We start from the raw sequence: 15,275 nt of genomic DNA on the forward strand, positions 1-15,275 counted from the left end.
GGCCCACCCATCCCTAGTGGGAAGCGGAGTAAGGATGTGGATAAGTCTAAACTCCACAGGAGGTAATCAAATCAGCAAACCATCTTGCAGTGTAAACATACCAGAATGTAATAAAAATCTGAATTGTAATACACTTAAATTCATTATCAGACACGAAGATTAAACTGTGGCCGTTTGAGAGAGAGAGATGGAAACTTGAACATTAGGAGAGTTTTCTACCTAATACTAAAATTTCTGGTGCCTGCAGGTAAATGCTTTGCATTGTGGTCAGCATTATGATTGTACTGGTGTCATGCCACAAGCCACATTATTGTAAGGTGCCGAGAGTGTGTACCTTAATGTTAGATGCAAAAATGCATTTAAATTGTATCTAGTTTGGCCCTTTTTCTGGTTTGCCTGCAGAGCTGTAATTTCCTGTTTGGGTTCTCTGCTGGCTTTCTTTCCTCAGTTGTGGCGCCTAGCTGCCTCCCCTGGAGTTGCCTTTAGCTGAAACTCTGCTTAGCAGCAGAAAGACACAACCAGCCAACTGCCTGCAGCTGAGCAGGTGGAAGTTGATTTGGTAGTGCCAACACTCTGCAGACATTCCCAGCACCAGTGCCACCCAGGAGACAGATGTCAGTTCTCAGCTATGCCTGCACCTTGGAAGGTGATAAAACCACCTTATACTAGCTTCAAAGGGTAATGTAATAATTTAGACTTGTGATGCTGACAAGATACAGGTGATAACATGTGCATATATATTAATGACATCAACAAATGCAGGAATGTATCATTATGACGATCTTCTAGAGCTGCTGTAGCATAGTGTTTAACCATGAAATCCTACACATGTCTACTCAGAAGTAACTCCCATTGACTTCAATGGGACTTACTCCTGGTCCTGAGTAAGTATGTGTATAGGATCACAAAGATTAACATTGCAGTTGGATACACACATACCTTGGGAGTAAGTTCCACTGAACGCAGTGAGGCTTACCTCAGAGTAGACCTGTATGACTATATGGAAAGAGGGGGATTTGGGGTCTGTTTGCTGTGAGCTGGGGATCACTGAATAAGTCACACATAACTTTAGCATTATGTACTCAGGATAATGGACTGGCAATTATTGCTCACACAGGGACCTCTTCAGATTTTCATGGTTTGGCTTCAACAGAATTTCTGTTATTTTAAATGGAAAGCTATTAACTTTTTTTTTTAAAGAAAAATAATATTTGGGTTAATCACTAAGAATAGTTTTCAAGTGCTACTTTGTCAAAAAGCTTCTATTTTTAATCAACTAGAATCTTGACTTTACTTCTCTCAGGGGATGGATGGACCAAGTTAGCTGCACTTAGTTGACGTAAGTTGTAACTAATTCGTCTTACTGATGGGACCTGCGTTCAGCTAACTTAGCCTGGATCTATCCAAATGTATAAAGATGCATTAAGATGGAAATGCCTTTTTGTTCCTTTTCTTAATTTTTTTTAAACATCCTCAGCTCTCCTAGATTGGGATATTTTAAAGCTGATGTTTTCTGAAATTTATTTGTTGAAATCTAGCCATTGCATAAAACAAAAGAATTAATATAGATATTATGCTAACTACCATTCTTTTTATAAATAATTTCACATTTCTCTAATTCTTGATTTGCAGTGGGTTAGAACCCCTTGTTAAACTTTGTGGTTCTTCTGCCTAGCTGCCATTTTTAGCATTACATGCTAGGTGTTTGTTTTTAAGCATTGACAAAAACAAACAAACAAACACATAAATCACGTCAAAGAAACTGAAGCATACTTAACTAGTTCTGTAGTGTGAACCCTGCTAAAAAAAGGGGGGGTCTGCGTCCTATACCAGTAGCTTTTGTTATCCCATGTTAGACCTCTAGGTGGTGCAGGTGAGTTTCCACAGAAGAGAAGCCCCTGAAGCATTTTCTAGTTTTCTGACGTTTCAAACTGGAAGGAAAGCAACTCAGGAAAAAGTTGCTAGGAAGTTCTCTGAACTGCAAAGTCAAGTGTAGGACCAGAAAAGTGACCCCTGACAGACAGGAATAGATCTGGGAACACCCATGCTATATTGTCCACCCACATGGCTTGCCGCATCTGACAGTGTGATGTCCCTTGGCAACTGTGAAAAGTGCTTCAGTTGCTTGAAACTGGATATTGTCAGTGTTTTATTGACATACTGATTGCTTGGCTGGATTTCGGCTTTGTTCTCTAATTCTAAACAAGGTAAGATTTTTACATTAGAAATTTATATTTGGGGAAGCTAGATATTATTTATAGCAGTGATCATAATAAAGCGGTTGGGAAGTGTTTTCAAAATATCTGTCATTTTTCATATTTGGGGTGAAGTACCACTATGTATGGGATGTGCTAAAAGCACTGAATTCCACATTTTTATCCCTCCTTCTCTCTCCCTAAAACAACAGTGTGTTTGTTCTCTGTTTACGATTAATCAAAGTGTGAGATTTCCTTGTGCTTCTTTGCAGTGCCCATTCAATAAAGCATGGAACTTATATCAAACAAGGGTTTTTTTTTGCTGTACAGCTATTTGTAATAATGTGCAAAATAAATTTTGAGGGGTTTGGGAGGGGAATTTCAGAGGCTGAACTGTTTGTCCCGGGACGGGTTTGCACTTTCATTATTTGAGTTGTACAGAACACCAACATTTTGCCTATATCTTTTATGCTGACGGGAACAAAGAATATTACTGCAAGGCACCTCAGCACCCGCTGAGATGAGGTTGATTTAATGTGGGGAATTACATGCCTGTAAATACAAGTTTAGGAGCATGTACGGTTTTGTTTCCAGGAGAAAGTTTTCTCAATACTGCTAGTCAAGAGCAACAGAAGTACTATAAAGAAAATGTTTGCATTCTACTAGATCTTGAAGTATATTGTTTAGCATATCTGGTGGGCAATGGAAAGGCACATGGAGACACTTATAAGTTCCAGGGAATGCTGTTTTTACAGCTATACAAACTGGGAACGTTTAATGAAACTATTTCTGGCTTGACTAGAAAGGATCAGATCCTCAACTGGCTTAAAATCTTCAACAATCTATTGAGGGGACAAAATTGATTTGCACTGTGGAAGGACATAAGAGAAGAGTGAACCAACAATGTAACCAAGTATCCTTTGGCCAGCAGTGGTCACTACATTACTGCAAATGGATAGGGCAAGAACAGGCAGAGCAATTTGCTGTCCGTTTCCATCCGTTTAAAAGGTTGGGGACATCCTGATCATGAGGATGAAGACCTTAAGGCACTGAACATATCTCAGTAGGGTAGAACATGGTATTTGCATGCTAGAGCTGTGTAACTGTGCCCTGACCACTTTGGCAAACAGTTACTAATATCCCTGTCTTTCATTCCCAGTCTGTAATGTATAATTAGTTTTCATTGGATTTAGTGGCAGCATGATTCTACGAATCACAGGGGATGAAAGGATCAATTAATCTAACTGCCTGCTAAAATGCAGAGTAGCCCCTGCCACTTCTTCACCTACTGCCCCAGTCAAGCTATGGAGAGAGCAGGTGCACACCACATGAAAGTTTGTGCAAAATAAATAGCTTCAGATGCAAGCTAGCCACCCATGACTTGAATGCATCAATCTGTCTCGTCACCAGCCAGTCTAACACAGGAAGCAGTTCCTTCTTGGCCTCCGTTCAGTCAGACCCTGACAGTGGGGAAAATCCTCTCACCCTCTAAGTCATCTCAAAGGGAATGTTGTGGGAACTCATTTCCTCATTAGCCAAATCTTGCCTTTGGTTGTTGTGACAGTTGCTTATGATCCCAAGGAAGGTGGGGAAAAACAGTTTTACATGTGGGGAAGGAGGAGCCGTTTCTATATTCCATGGGCCAAATTATAAAATCAGGATTTTCCCACTGTTATATACAGTATATATTGAAGGAACTGAAATCTGAACTATATATGCTGTTGAATTCTTTTGCAGCTGTTGATTCTGTATATATTTGCTATTGATGCTGCTAAAACAATCCACTGTTTATTACTATACCACTACTGAATTACTGCTGTTAGCAGGGGTGTAGTCGTCTAGGATCTCGGGGGGTCTTAGACCCCTTACTTTTTTGGGAGCAGGGTCCCAGCAAAGTCCCTATGTCTCCAGCATCCTACGAGCCAATCAGAGTAAGAGGAGGTGAGTCAGCCAGTGAGAAGACTCTTCTCAGTAGCTAACATTCTCCTCTTCCATGCTTATTGGTTCCTAGGCACGTCTGTTGTTGTGGGAGAAGGCATTAACGAGGATCTCATTCTCAACCCAGCAGCAAAAAAGGGGGGCATGGCTGTGACTAACGAGAAGGGACCCTGCACTCCTGAATTTGCCACTACACTACTGACTGTTAGGCTGAATGTTGTACTAACACATATCTCTGTTCCCTCCAGCTTTTTCTTCCTTCCTTCGTATCAGCAGCTGGAGGATTCTTACTTTCTAGACTCTCAGTGTGGGTTATCCTAGTTGTTAGTTTTCCTAGAGTGTCAATGAACTCTTTGAGGCAATGCGACTTGAATATTATAAGTTGTGCAATGCTGATTTATTCAGGGCTATTACGTACTTCTGATTTCCTGAGGTTTCAATTCTGGGATTTATTCTGTGCAATAGAAAAAAAGCATTACATTATGAGGGTCAATGCTGAATACTTATTGAACAAAGGCTATAGGACTGGGCGTAACAGGAGCTCCTGGGGCTCTTCCTTTTTTCTCCTGGGAACTGTTATGATCCAGTAAATTCTGACTATGGAACTGCTACAGAGTCAGTGAAATTGTACAAAAGCCGAACTAATACTGTGCAAGATAATGAAAATGAAAAAAAATTAATTAGCTCAGATGGGCAAGAGGAAGTCAGCTAAATGAGTAAGATCAGAACTATTTAATTTAATCTTCTTTGGCTGAGAAATTCTGACATATTTCATTTAAGAAAGCCGCCAAGGAGAAAATAATTATTAAATGTTAATGTTTATAATTATTCCCCCAAGACATTTTTTTTTCAATTCTGAGTACTGAGGCAAAAAAACAAAAATCTAAGCAAAGGAAATAAATTACCCCTGGCGGCAGCTTTCTTGGCTTAAAGTTGCACTCCCTGTACCAAAGTTTGACCTTGGTTAAAGATGCAAATCTGAAGTTATACACTTCTCTTTCATTTCCAGTGAAATCATTGGGACTAATGATCTGTGTGGAAAGCCACAATGGGCTGGGGTTTCCTAGAATATGTACATCACATGGGACCACATTTAAAATACAGGCATGTGCAATCTCTGCATGGGATGCATGCTAACCTATGACCAAAAGGGCAAATAACATTCAACCCAATCCTCTGCATATCTTTCTCAGAAGTAATTCACACAATTCTTAGTAGGGCTTACCCCAGGTAAGCATGCATAGAATTGCAGTCTCAAGATTGTCAATTAATTAAAAACTACTCACTATAACATAAATATAAAATAAATGTGAAATCCAATACACAGAGGTGCAAGGTATAGGAGATTATGCTTCCTCTGTATGCACAGTATGTTAAAAGCACTGCTGAAACATTGTGTTTAGAGCTATGTCCATTTTTACAAAAAGATTTAAAAATTTGGAAAGTATTCAAGAGAAGAGTTATGAGAATTTTCAACGACTGGAAAACAAGCCTAGCCACAAGCAACTTAACACGATCAAGCTGTTTATCATATCAAAAAGAAGTTGAAAAGGTGACTTGTCTACAGGGTATAAATACTTTAATGGGATAAAGTATTTCATAATGAAATTCTCTCTAATCTACAAGGGGACGATAAAATATTAAGAAATGTGGAACGTTAGAATGCATTCAGATAACAAGGAAACAAGTTTCTAATGTCAAAGATGATTTCACCATTAAGAAATATTGCTATGCAAGTGCAATTTGGCATCAGCCATGCTACAATACAAGCTAAATTGTATTTCAGAATATGCTTTGGGCCAATGCAATATGCATGATGTTAAGGGCTGCATTTGTAATAAAATTAAGGCTGCAGTCTTATCCTGTGTTCCCTTTCCCAGACTTAAGCCCCATTTCATTGAATGGGACTTACTTTTGAGTAGATATGAATAGGATTGCACTGAAAGTTAGCTTAATGGTTTCTGCAAGAACCCAATAAGAATAAAATTTTAAATAGGCTCTAAGGTGCTACAGCCAGGAGTAGATTCAAACAACCATGCCATACCTATGACAATTACAGCTATAACATAATGGTCTGGTTAAGATGCATATGCAAAGATGAAGGAAGGCAATGGTAAAACCACATCTGAATACCGTTTACCATGAAAACCCTATTCACAGGGTCGCCATAAGTCGGAATCGACTTGAAGGCAGTCCATTTTCATTTTTTAAGATGCACATGCAAAGATGAAGGCTGTAAACACACTAGTCGCAAGAACAAAGAGTTTCTATTAGCCACATTTGAGGGGGGGGACAGGTTGATCTGCTAGATCTGTGATCAGTTGTGAAATCTCTTTGAAGGTGATTTTTTTTTAAAAAAGCACTCAAGCTGCTCCCACCAGGTTTTACAGGGGCGGGTTTTGACTAGTGTCATGTACCCTTGTTTTCAGAAGACAGAACTTAAGACATACTGGAACTGGCAGAACAGTGAGTGTGTTTCTACCCAAAGTCTGTGGAGGAAGCCTTTGCACTAGTACAGCTTCTGTGCATTGCAGCAACTGCAAATGCAAGGTATCACTAAAGAAAAGTATAAGGACTGGAAATGTCACAGGGTATTTCTATGATGCAGTAATATTGTCAACTTTGGCCAAAGCTGGCCAGCTTCTTGAGCTTGCAAGCCTGGTTGGGAGCAAGACAATCTCCCAGCAATGCCATTACTGTCAGGTTCAGAGCAGAGGGGTTTGTATGCACGAGTTATCAAGTTTAAGATGAGAAAGAAAGACATCACAAGTATGCAATAGAAGTTGAGGCATTAACACCATCACTGAAGCTTTCCCCTTCCACTGTCAGGTCATCCTCCTGTATACACCATGTGTTGCAGATCATATATTGCCTTGCCATACAACACAACACACACACACAATCCATACATATTAGGAATTTTGAGGCAAGGTGTCATCAATATGCTGATGACACTCAGCTCTACTTCTTCATAACATCTGAACCAGAAGAGATTGTGGAGGCCCTGGACTGGTGCCTGAACACAGCAGTGGCATGGATGAAGGAAAATAAGCTGAGCTTGCATCCTGGCATGACAGAGGCACTGCAGGTAAGTGGCTTCCATGTCTGAGAAATTGATCAATTGCCAGCCCTGGATGAAGTTGCAGGTATGCAGTTTGGGGGTGCTTCTGGAACCACCTCTGTCACTGGAGGCCCGGATAGTCTCTGGCTGTGTTTTGAAGCGGCTGTGCCCTCTGCTGGCCACACCTCCCTTTCCCACTGCTGACTTCAGACCTTTCAGGACTGATGACAGCAAAGTGTTGGGCCAGTCACTGTCTCTGCTTGAGCCTGAAGCAAAGCATGTCCATTAGCCACACCTGGAAGACAAACAGGTTGATCAACCAATCAGTTGTGAAATATGCCTGAAGCTGAATTTTAAAAAATGCACTTGAGCTGATCCAACCAGGTTTTAGAGTAAAAATGATCGAAGTTTGACTAGTGTTGTGGGGCCCCCATTTTCAGAAAAGAGAGGTAGAGCTGCACTGGAACCAGCATAACAGAAAGTGTGTCTACCCCTCAGTGGCTTTTATCAGCTGCACCTGGTGAGACAACTACAACCATTCCTGGAGTGAGAGAGCTTGGCCACAGTCGTTCAGGCATTGGTGACTTCCAGAGTAGATTACTGCAATGCACTCTATGTGGGACTTCGCTTGCACTTGACCCGGAAACTGCAATTAGTGCAGAATGCTGCAGTCAGATTGCTGACAAGGGTGAGACCATGTCAGCATATAACCTCTGCTCCAAGATCTGCACTGGTTGCCAATTTGTTAAGCCAAATTCAAGGTGTTTCTGCTGTTATATAAAGCTCTTAACAGCTTGGGACCAGTTTACTTGGGAGACTGCCTTACTCTATATGTGCCCACTCGAGCACTTCGCTCTGCAGAACTGGCACTGTTACAGGTGCCACATAATACTTGTTCCACACTTGTAGAAAATCATTTAGTGTGGCAGCACCTAGTCTTTGGAACTCCCTGCCTATTGACATCAGGCAGGCACCTTTGTGGTATTCCTTTCAGCCCCTGCTTAAAACCTTTAGTTTAGGTAAGCCTATCCAGACACATAGATGTTGATCTGTTTAAAAAAAAAATTAGTTAGTAGCTGTTTTAATTATTTTAAATATGTTTTAATTACTTGTTTTTAACTATCTTATTGAAAATGTTAATTTTTTTTGTAAACTGCTTAGAGGTCTTTGCATTCAATACATAAAATAAAATAAATATATGCACTTAGAGAACCTCCTCTACAGGGACAGTGGTGTGGGGGAAGGGCAGCAGAGGTAGATCAAATAATGGTCTAGGGGTGGCCAATGGGCTACCAGTTGGCCATCCCAGATTTAGGCAAAGATAAAAATATGAAAAATGAGCCATGGCTGTTTGCATAGTTACCCTCAATGATGGTGGGTGTCTATGGAACTGATAGGGCGGGGGGCAAGGAAACCAACAGTTGATGGAATCAGAGCCACTGACAGGCAGATCCAACTCATTCTCCTTTTGTCCCTCCCTTCCCCTCCGCTGAGTTATATAAGGTACAAGACTGAGACTAAGGAGGACAGGTAGTGCCCCCCCCATTGGTTGTAAGTAGAAGGCAGGCAGGTGAGGGTTGGCTAAACTTGGTGGGGCAGTGCCCCAGTCATCTAATGAATCCGTCTTCACTGTTACCCTATTTGCCTCTCCTCCAGATATAAAGCTTTTAAGCCAGATCTGGCCGGCAACCAAGCAAGGGGCACAAGATACCTTTTGAAATGATGCTGGGAACCATAAGGCTGAAATTAACGTGAACAGAAGGGTGCAAAAAAATAAGAATGCCTACAAATAAGATTTATTTATTTATTATTAATATTGGTAAAGTCAGCAGAAGGGCTTTGGATCTTCACATTTTTGCTAGAATTGAAACCACACAGTGGTTTTCTGTAATTGTGGTAACTCTTTATTACTAGCCTTTCACATCTGCTGTTACCTAGAGGCAGGAAACTTTCTTTTATTATTCTGTATAGCATCATGTATGCTGATTGCATAACACCAACAGCAAAACAAACTGCCACACTATGGCCTGTCTTCAGTCAGAATATCAGAGCTCCAGGAATATGCAGCATAGTTTAGATTTGGTTTGTCTTCAGATTACCTGCAGGTTGCGGTAGCGTTTCCTTTTGCAAAACATGAATATGCACATAAGATCCCAACGTACCACAAGCAAGCATCCACTTGTGCCTTGGTGCTTCTCCTTCCTCTCCTCTGTGCTGCAGGCTCCCTTTGTCTGCACACTCTCCAAATCTGGCCTGAAGGGTAGGGGGGAGTCCAGAGAAGATACGGGAATGTACGGGGAGAGAAGAAAAACCTGAAGTCCTGTTGCAAGTGAATTTCCATTGCACAAGTGGGCAGCTATCACTGGATGTTACCCATAGGATATGTGCATGGAAAGGTAAATACATGGATCCATTTTTAAGCTGTATGTACATATATATCTTCTTTGTGAAACATGATCTGCTCAAACACACAGATTGGTTACAGTGTCAAGAGATGAACTGCAGGTGTGAATGACATCACACTCAAAAGTTTCATTTAACACTGCATAACTTCAAAACATCACGCCTTTTAATGAGACAGCCCACACATTTGGCTGAAAGTTATCAAATGTTGAGTAACAAAGGGACAAGAGATCAAGTGTGTATACAAAGTCCAAATAAGCCAGCTCATAGATACACTAGGAACAGAAATGCTTTAGCAAATACATATTTGCATAGCTTAAGATCCAGATGCTTTCTTTTGAGTGTGGAATTTTATTTTAAAATAAAGTTAAAAATGTAGGCAAGGAGAAAAAGAAGAGCACTTATAACAGTATAACAGGATCACTAATTAAGCAAAAAGGAAGCTCACAGATTACAGAACTTAGTATATCACAGGTTAGCATGTGGGACAGAGCAAAACTCCCTAAAGAGACACTCCTGAGTCATGAGATAACACAGTGTGATGATTGTTCAAAATGTACAGATGTGAAGCAAACAGTGTGTTTACCACAATCCTCTTGCTAAAGGGCCTGGGGCAGACAGAACGATGCTTAATATCTTCATAGCAGCCTTCCAGTTGCAGTTCTCAAAACACTTATTCTGAAATAGTGCTATTGATCCTAGTGGATCAGCTCCAGAGAAAACCCACCAGCCATATATGGCAGCTCAGTACGGCCTCGCTAAACCTTCTGCTTTTGATGTCTGCCTGGGACTACAAACAGTGCAAACTGATGGTGGTGGCCTGCCAGGTGCTTTTGATGTGATTTGAGAGATAACATACAATTGTAATTACTATTTAATAGTTGATACCTTATGACGCTTCATATTTGAAGATTGCCAGTAAAGGATGCCAACAAGGTTAAACCATTCAAATTCTGTTCCTGCGTTTACAATTTCATGTTCAATATGCAAATGTGAGTTTTGTTTTTGAAATTTTATTCAAAAAACTGATGGGCAAAGTTGTTTCAATCTTATTGGGGACTAAGCTTGCCCCAGCATTCAATGGACTGTATTCTTTAGTAACTAATAGCAGGCAAATGTTGCAGTACCTTATCTCATATCTCTAAAGGGAGAAAGAGGTGGCAGGTAGAATAGTTTTCAGGCTCAGTTTAAAGTGCTGGTTTTAAAGCCCTTAAGTACTTGGAAAGTATATTGGAAGTTCTACATATGTATGAACATACCTTGATATCAGGAAGCTTGATAGCAACTTTCTTGTCTCTCTTAAACAGAATGGTAATAGGAAATTCCTGACTCCACTTAGATGATAACTAAGTCCAGGGCCAACTAAGCTATATAATGACACTGTATACTCACTAAGTCCTAAGACTGCCCTATTCTCTGGTCTACCACCAAATAAGGTCCGGGTACCACAGACAGGGCCTTCTCCAAGGTGGCCCCACATCTTTGAAATGGATCCTGAAATTATTATTATTTATTCTGCCAAGCTTTTCACTGTTTTTATTCACAAAACAGTTTACAAAATAAGAAATTAGGATTAACATTTTAACCCAATAAATATAAAAACAATCCATAAAATAACTTCAGATTAAAATATGATGACTCCATTTAAACTGGATGTTTTATGCACTGCTTTTATATTGTTTTAGGATCAAAACATCAATGTAATAAATAACAAAACAATTAATAAAGCAGCATGTAAAAAGTTTTGACTACATTTAAATCTGATGTCTTTTTTATAGATTGTTTTGATATTTATTTTATTAAAGTTTTAAACCTGAATTCTTATATTGTAAAGCTTGTGAGGGCTTGGTTCCCAAAAGGCAGGATAAAAATGACTTAATGAATAAAATAAACAAACAGGGGTAGCTATTTAGTTCTATTGCTTGTGAAAACACTTCTTTACCACTCAAACAATGTGATAATCTATACTTACAGAAATGTTGTCCCATGCAGTTCCAGCTGCTAATTGCCATTATATATTATTCTTAAACACTCTAGAAGGAGTTAATAATACAGTGGGATATCAACAGCTATCGCTACTGTGAAAAATTCTGAGATACATGAGTCTCTAATCCCAGATAGTTGAAAATCCTTGTCCTGGAAGTAAATTAGAGCTGGATGTTTATAGCATTGCACCAGATAACTTAATTAAATGGTTGCAGAATAAAGTTGTATTTTGACATCTAAAAAATAGTTGGCACTTGGATACAGCTATAACATTTGGGGTACACTGTGGAAAACAATAAGCAGAAAGTAATATTCATGGCTGTACTCTGTTGGGTCTATTGGAGACCCAGTCCAAACACTAGGCCCATTTTGACACAGATTCTAAATGTCTGATCCTTTATACGTGTCCAGCGTCCTGACAACTCTCAGGAGATTTTTTTTCATGCTTGCTAGTTGTGATGTATGATTATTCCAAGAAAGCATCATGTTGATCAGCATAGTTTAAATTTTCCTTTCTCCAACGCTAGATTATATACAGACATATATTTTCCCAAGATGCCTTGAAATTATTACATTGTTTTAAATGCACAAACATTTTAGATAAGTTCCAGTTATGTGATAATGTCCATTTGTACAGATTAGGCTGCAATCCTATGGCCCCTTGGAGGCCCCTGGGAGGGCATCCCATGGGACACAGGATATATCAGCTCTCCCTCTCCAGTATCCATTCCACAATATGTTAGCAAGATTTAGTGGTTTTATTTTAGCTTTGCCCCCTGACTACAGAACTTGCCTTGATCAGAACTGAGACTGGTAGAGGGCTTTTTAATGGTTCAGCCATGTCTTCATAAGATGCCCCAGGTGTGCCCCACTAGATTGATTTTTACTTATTTAGGACAACAGTGAAAGAACATGGATAACTAACTTCAAAAAGGCAACACTTGCCAAACAGGGCTTTGACTGTAAAGTGAAACAAAACCGTTAACATGCCATTATTAACAGCACAATTAGTAACAATAGGAGACCCACAATAATCATAGGTTGTTTGCATTATCTTCAATGAGCATGCTGCATTCACCCACACAATTTACTCACACTAATCATGCATCCCATTCACTTCATTCAAACTATTCAAATATGCACACATAATGATTGCTGTACTAGTGATGCCTCTTTGCTTATATGCATAGCCTGCCACCTTCAGAACTCAGTCCTTTCGGTCCCTAGATGCCCTAAGCAGTTAATTTTGGGTGCCTCCAGATAACCTGTTTATTGAGCATGCATCTTGATTTGTTTGCACAAAGCTTGCATGAAAGGTTTCCTGTTTACTGAGCATTCATCCTGATTTCTTTGCATAAAGGTTATTCTATTCCCCATTAATCTATTGTTAACCCATGCTTTCTACTGCATATAGCTGTCTCTTTACCGCATTTTTTAAAAGAAGTGGGTTTGTTGTCCCAGAGCAATTTAATCTGCATCAATTAGGCAAACCTCAATTTGCTGGTGTGCTATTGAACCCCTTGCACATGTTAGTGACAGTCGGGGGGGGACGGACCTTTATTCCTTTGCAACCAGAATGCTTATGAGAACTCAGAGGACTATAGCAGCTCAGCTAAGGGCAGGGAAGATAAAATGGTTCAGCATTTCAATACTGTAAAACCAGTATGTTTGTAGCCAAGACGTTTTCAAATACTGCAGCCTGCATTTATTTCAGGATTGAGAGAGATACAAACTGAACTAGCATGCCATGGCCTCAATCTGGCGCGTACCACACTAAGGAATGTATTAAGTTGTCCCACTAGCACAAGGACTTCCCTCTCTTCTCCCCTCCCACTCCCTCACTCCCTCTCCAAATCTGCTGGGGGGGGGGCTGGGGAAAATCCAAAACAGATTTGGAGGGCACTGGGGAAAGGAGAGAGAGGGAAAGTTCCATTGTGCAAGACGATTTCCTTGTGCTAACAGGACAGCTTGGTTGAATACAACCCAGATTATTTTGCACATTTTCAATTTTGTGTTAAAGCTTTTTCTTTGCACACATACACCCCAGATGTCACCTTCAATGACAATTCTGCCTATCCTCAGTATTCTAAGAAACCCAAACTCCCATTGTGTGTTTTAAACTCTAATACCTTCGTGTTACTGAAGAAAGAAGCTGAAATGTTTACCACAATAATTGTATACTGATCAATATTTTGTTAGTCACCTATTTTTGTCAATCAATTCATTTCTAGAATTGACTGGATCCTTCTTTGCATTGATTGTAGTAGTTTTTGTTAGGTAAAAACTAAAATTCTGAGCCGTCCTTTTACCCTACCCACCTCACTTCACCCCAGGAAGAGTGCGGAGCTGAGTCTACATGAACCCACTGCCAGAGGCCCAGGAAATGAGACAACAAATACCTTTGCAAAGGGGACCCAAGCCTGTCCAGCAGATGCCTTCCAGAAATGGGAACCTTGTTTATTGAATGGGGTCAGATTATATACCCTCACAGAGAGGTTACAGGTCAGGGGAATGAACACCATAAGACATAAAGAACTACATATCGGCATATAGGTCAAAAAGAAGGGAAGGAGGGGAGGAAGGGGAGGAATTTGCCAGGGACGTGTTGCCCCTTTTGCAAATCAATCCTACGTACTGTTACAGCCTTGAGATAAGAGCTGGTGCCAGGATGTTTAAAACAACTAAGAAGAGAACATCTAAACAAAGACAGAGATCAAAAACAAATACAATCCACATTCTTCTGGGGTGAAAGGCATTCATCCTTTGACACATTCCTGTTAAAGCTCAATGAACATGGGAAAGTGTGGATCCAGCTTTCTGCAAAGCTTCTTGGGATTTGGCTCAGGTCAGGGGCAAATAATCCGACATCACTTTATTTCTTCCTTAAGTCATTTTTAACCCAACAATTTCATTCTGGATAGATAACACAGATACATAGATACATATATATACACACTGGGAAAATAGCTTGCATCTGTAAAATTATGTGGTTTGTGCTTCAATTGATTCATATTTCTGGGGTTGTGATAAATGCATTAAGATTTCATCCAAATACTAACTGGACATGAACAAGTGGTATATGCATCAAAATATTGTAATGTGGGATGCTCTTGTTCAGTGTGCCAGAAAGTAAAGCATGCTCTCCTCAAGCATGCTCTGTTCCATTCTTCCCATCTGTTTTTCCATCCCCCCACCCCTACAGTGAGTCAGCATTCAGTGCCTGCCAAGCGTGCTCAGTTTTAATTGTTTTGTTTTGTTTTTGCCCCTTAAGTTTTCTATTTTTTTTTTGTCCTGCAAACCTCAGGGTTTTCCCAAGCATGCAGTGAGATTGGGTCCTCTTGTGAGTGAGTGGTGCAGTTTTGGCATAAGAATTGGCACTCAGACAATTGCTATTAGTGTATATGATGACGACAATGACTGGGCCCTTCCAAAACAAGCACTATATGCATTGGTGTTGCTATTTTTATACTATTTTCCACAGCCTATAATACAATCTTGATGTTTTTCTCTCTAACCAATATTTTTCTTGGCTTATCTAATGAGTGTTAAAATGACAGCTGTTGTGATGAAAAGCAATATATTTGAATTGACTGGCTCTTAGATGTGTTGATCACCATTCCCTGTTTGATTTTTATCTTATTCATTCTGGAACATAATTTAAATACTGGAAAACCCAAGGCTCGGAAACGAGC

General features: G+C 40.0%; 1 protein-coding gene across 3 annotated transcripts in view; it reads left to right on the forward strand.

Annotated features, from left to right (window-relative positions):
- The first annotated feature begins 597 nt into the window (after positions 1-597).
- Positions 598-15,275, forward strand: part of EDAR (ectodysplasin A receptor) — a 129,969-nt gene continuing 115,291 nt past the window's right edge. For 2 of the 3 annotated variants that reach the window (XM_061626736.1, XM_061626739.1), the window contains exon 1: positions 1,942-2,207. The gene's annotated coding sequence lies outside the window, so the exon portion shown is untranslated. Of the gene's footprint in view, positions 679-1,941; positions 2,208-15,275 lie in introns of those variants that run through there. The other variant, XM_061626737.1, reaches the window with a different exon arrangement.

This window comes from Rhineura floridana, chromosome 5 (genome assembly GCF_030035675.1).
Source record: "Rhineura floridana isolate rRhiFlo1 chromosome 5, rRhiFlo1.hap2, whole genome shotgun sequence".
NCBI classification, from domain to species: domain Eukaryota; kingdom Metazoa; phylum Chordata; class Lepidosauria; order Squamata; family Rhineuridae; genus Rhineura; species Rhineura floridana.